Genomic DNA, 5,462 nt, shown 5'->3' with positions numbered 1-5,462 from the left:
TTTACCAAGGTACGTGGATTCGTCGGCTTCACTTTCCTAACTACCAGAACTTACCTTTCTATTTAACTTTTTATTTACTTTTTCCATTCATGGTCTTTGATTTGATTCTTTAGTCTTTGATTTGATTGCGTGAAAGGAAGTTCCATCATTCGCCATTTTTTTTTTTTGTATGTAGCCTTTGTTTTTCAAGACTTAGTAATTCCACTTTTCTAACTGCTTCCTTTGCTGTTGTTTTATTCGCCTTTATTTCCTGTCTTTGATTCGTTTGGTCGAATAGAAGAAAGAAGACAGAGAGGAAGACAAAGAAAATAGGGAGGTAAGAATCTGATGAAATCAGGAGAAATATTTCATTTTTTTTTGTTATTCTCGTAATAGTAGTAGTAGTAGTAGTAGAGGTGGTGGTAGTATTTCAGACATATAAAATCACGAAGCAACATCAATTCCATGCAACAGCCTATCGAATGCTTATGAGGATAAAACGCTGAAAGTTCTGTGTAGCTTAATTGTCATATATAATTTCAAAATTTCTAATGAAATCAAGGAAAAAGAATTAAAAGGACAGAGAGGAAATAAAAAAAGAAGGGGGTTACAATCCGGTGAAACCAGGAAAAATATTTAATTATTTTACCGTTATTCTCACAGTAGTAGTAGTAGTTATAGTAGTAGTAGTTATAGTAGTAGTAGTAGTAGTAGTAGTAGTTATAGTAGTTATAGTAGTAGTACAGGATGGAACGATAAAAATTGTCGCCCTAGAAAAGACGACATGATTTCATTTCCGTTTGATGGAAACCGGTTTTCTTTTTTTGTTGCAGACCATCTACTAGTTTGCCAGTTGTGTACAAACCCCAAGAGCGATAGAAGCCTTCTATCATGTCTGAAAGGGGCACAATGGTCAACGAGTGAGATCGAAGATGCACCGCTGTAAAACTCATACTCTGTACCGATCCAAGTTATTACAACAGGACCATTGCCAGCACCCTCAAAATGCAAATCCGAACGGTTCGACGCTTGAGGGCACAGCTCAACGAAGTTTCCGGTCACGGTTATGGTTTGGTGTGGTTTCAAGTGAGGGCCACCTCATGCCACCTCACATCTTCGAAGTCGTCTTGAAAGTCAACACCCAAGTGTACATGGATGTGCTGAGGAGTTTAGTTGTCCTCCGGTGCAATCAGATGGACGCTGGCAGACCCTGGGTGTAGTAGCAGGACTCGGGGCCGGCCCACAATTCCAAAGAGACTCAGGCTACGACTTTGTGCTCTTCTCTCACTGTCCCCCTCTTCTTCCCCAACCTGCACCCGCTTGACTACTTCATTTGGTCATATGTCGCGAACATCACCAACATGGCCTCCCACAACATCAAAACCAGCCTGATCGCTGCCAACCGCCGAGTATTCGCCAAGCTCCCAGTTTTGGACCGGTATCGAAGCGGTGATTGAGACTGAAGTCGGCTACATTAAATAGATGTCAGCTCTACTATATAATCAAGTTACCCGAATTGATTTTTTCAGTAAAAGTTTTAAAATAAAACTGTACTGTTGTTTTCTTTAGAGCGACAAATTTATCGTTCTATGCTGTAGTGGTAGTATTTCTTATACCACCCTCCACTCTTCTTTTTCTTCTTCTCCTTCTTTACTGTTTTCTTCTTCGTTTTTTTTTTTAAAATTTTTTTTCCGTTGTTTACGTCTTTGTTCTCTTTTTTCTTTCATCGTTTTCCTTCTTTTTTTTTCGTCTTTTCTACAATTTTTTGTCTTTTAATAAAACCATTGACAACTGTAATATTCTTTTTCCGAAATGACCGGTTTTCTCTCCCCCCCCCCCGATTCTTTTTCTTCTTCGTTTTTTTTTTTAAAAATTTTTTTTCCGTTGTTTACGTCTTTGTTCTCTTTTTTTTTCATCGTTTTCCTTCTTTTTTTTTTCGTCTTTTCTACATTTTTTTTGTCTTTTAATAAAACCATTGACAACTGTAATATTCTTTTTCCGAAATGACCGCCCCCCCCGATTCTTTTTCTTCTTCGTTTTTTTTTTTTTTTTAATTTTTTTCCGTTGTTTACGTCTTTGTTCTCTTTTTTTTTTCATCGTTTTCCTTCTTCCTTTTTTTCGTGTTTTCTACATTTTTTTGTCTTTTAATAAAACCATTGACAACTGTAATATTCTTTTTCCGAAATGACCGGTTTTCTCCCCCCCCCCGATTCTTTTTCTTCTTCGTTTTTTTTTAAATTTTTTTCCGTTGTTTACGTCTTTGTTCTCTTTTTTTTTCATCGTTTTCCCTCTTCCTTTTTTTCGTCTTTTCTACATTTTTTTGTCTTTTAATAAAACCATTGACAACTGTAATATTCTTTTTCCGAAATGACCGGGTTTCTCCCCCCCCCCCGATTCACCGATCTTTGAACGTTCAATAACCGAGCATCCTTCATCACATGGAGAATTCCCACATAGAAATCCGCCGAACAAATGGATCGATATTAGCAATAACCAATCAAACACAAGAGACAAAAAAAAAAAAAAAAAAAAAAGACAATAAAACTTCACAACTCTTAAAACGAAAATCGATTTATAAAAACATTAGTGTTGAATTGGTTATGTACTCTCTTTCGCTTTACGATATATCCGAACATATCCAAACATATCCGAACATGTCCGAACATGTCCGAAATTATCCGATGATTTCATGTCTAATTGATTTGTCAACATTTTGTCAGAACACATCACTACATAACAAATAGACGCTGCCACTAATAAAATATTGACTTTACTTCGCCATAATAATATGGCACGTGTCAAATTGTTGCCAAATCGGATGATTAGTCCACAAATTATTTATTTATTTATTTTACTCACGCATATCGCCACTTGAACGTAAGAGGCTACTATTTGGGAACAATGCCCGGGAAAGATTAACAAGATAATGGTTTACGTTACATTTAATACAACCAGGGAAACAGGCAACAGTAAGGAAATTCCAAAGTCTAACTGGTTGAGGGAAGAAACTATTAGAGTAGAAAGATTTTTTATTTTTACATAAGAATCATCATTTATCAAGACCCGGATATAGATTACGCTATATACTTGTGGATAAGTTGGCAAAATAAAACTAATTGATGTAACTAAAGGCCTGTAAGTCATTTTGCCACAGCAAATCCAATCAAAAACAGCATCCACAAAATAAGGAAAGATACGCCGAAAACCGTGTGTTTAAGCATATGACCAGCTGCGACCACGGATACTCGTTCAGTAAAGCGATTACTTGATTATTTCTCGAATACGGTAGCAAAGACCACCCAGTTACTTCAAACGAATATGTCTTTCGCGAGATATATCACATAACTCTATTTTCTTTAATTTCTTTCTTTCTCTTAAATGCTTTCCTTGTTTATTGTTATGAACAAGGGTTCTGAATAGGAGACATGGGGAAGTCACCTTTTAACAACGACTGCAAAGTTGGGAATTAATACAGAGGAGATGAGGATAAATTTCCGTGGGGGTGGGGGTAGGGGTAAACAGATAAAGATCTTTAAACCCAGACATCACACTGACTTATATAATCCGACCGGCTCGGCTGACGAAATCTCATCCGCCGGGCCGTTGACGTCAGTCGACACGCGAAAATCAGATTTTAACGTTTTGACTTTCTAAAGACGTATAATGTTCATATCGTTGCTGACAGCACCTTCTCTAGTTCCCATTTGTTTTGGTCTTGATTTGTCGGCTTAAGATGCATGGTTCATCTGTCCAGATTTCAAGGCGCCTGGAAGTTTTTATTTTTATGAAATGTATCTTCGGGGTTTACTTCGGGGTGTATGTATGTATGTATGTGTGTATACGGCATAATTACGTTGATCCACCGGTTCTCATCAGAACACCGAAGTTAAGCAACGTTGAGCCTGGCTAATACCAGATGGGTGACCATTTGGGAATTCGAGGCGCTGTATGTGCTTTCCGCTTTTCTCGGCATTGTTTACAGTTGTCCTGAACCTCTACTTACCACTGTTATTCAACAATGTCGACTCAGGAGAGGTGTGGGTGGCCAAATTGCGCAACTCTAGCCACGAAAATTTCACGCGCAGGCACCCTTCCCGTGGGTATCCATTGTGTGTCAAGACTGAAGGAAGCCTTCTTTTATGTATGTATGCATGTATGGCTGTATGCATGTATGGCTGTATCTCCCTATCTCTCTACATATCTATCTTCATGTGTTCATATCTATTTATCTGTGTGTCTCTCTCTAATTGTCTGTCTGCTATGCATCTATCTGAGTTATGTAATCTATCTCTCTAATTCTCTCTCTATCTCTTTCCCTAAAAAAAAGACATTTGTGGAGATTATTTGCGGGCGCCACTCCCGTGGGTCGATGGGTAGAACTGCCGAATGTCAAAGCGATGGTCCTAGATTCAATCCTCGGCTTGGGAGAGGTGACATTCTAGCGGCACTGATGCATTGTGTTTTTGTTCGATACTGTATGTCGATGACTACACACACACACACACACACACACACACACACACACACACATATATATATTTATATACACACATATTATACATATACACATACACATTATATATATATATGTGTGTGTGTGTGTGTGTGTGTGTGTGTATGTTATGGCTTGCAATAAGCCACAAAGAAAACAGAACAACGGAATAGAGTTTAAACAATGTATTACTGGAACAACAACGTAAAAAGGTTACAACTAAAAAGAGTAGTAAACGTCACCGAGCAGGCGAGGGTCGCTCTGGTATTTAATCCACACCTGGGATCAAAAGGTCTATAGTTTATATAATGGATAGAACAGTCCATTTGGAGGGTGATTCCCCCATAACAATATAATAATAAATTCCATATATATAATAAATTTCACAGCCAAATATGCCGCAAGGCGTCTGGAAGTTTTTATTTTATGGAATGTATCTTCGGGGATTACTTATGTATGCATGTATGTATGTATGTATGTATGTACGCATACGGCATAATCACTTTGACACACCGGTTCTTGTCAAATTCTAGAATAAATAACATCTCTACAAATATATATATATATATATATGTCTATCTATCTATGTATCTACTTATATATATATATATATATATATATATATATATATATATATATATATATATATATATATATATATAAAGAGAGGTACATATATATGTGAGCATGTGATAGTATTTGGCGTATATATATATTTCTTTGGAGATATACTTTATTTCTTTATATATATACCAATCCTTATTTAAGAAGCTTAATGTAATTACATAGCAATATAATGAATGAATGACAGAAGTTTATATTCCAAAGGTCATGATGTTGATCATCTTACAATTTATTCTTTTAATTCATTGATATAATAATTAAGTGATTGATTTTGTGCTACGAAACAGATACTGTCAAGAATTGTAAATCTCAACTGAATAAAACGAATAAATTGTAAGCTGGTCAACATCATGAACTTTGGAATGTA

At 36.5% G+C, this 5,462-nt stretch overlaps 1 pseudogene; it reads left to right on the top strand.

Annotated features, from left to right (window-relative positions):
* Window positions 1-3,815: 3,815 nt before the first annotated feature.
* LOC145256037 (5S ribosomal RNA) lies at window positions 3,816-3,932 on the top strand (annotated as a pseudogene).
* Window positions 3,933-5,462: the final 1,530 nt, after the last annotated feature.

This window comes from Euprymna scolopes, chromosome 31 (assembly GCF_053919585.1).
Source record: "Euprymna scolopes isolate OS-2025 chromosome 31, ASM5391958v1, whole genome shotgun sequence".
Classification (NCBI taxonomy): Eukaryota; Metazoa; Mollusca; class Cephalopoda; order Sepiida; family Sepiolidae; genus Euprymna; species Euprymna scolopes.
The sequence above is the reverse complement of the archived record's forward strand: the minus strand, read 5'-3'. Positions and strand labels throughout refer to the sequence as shown.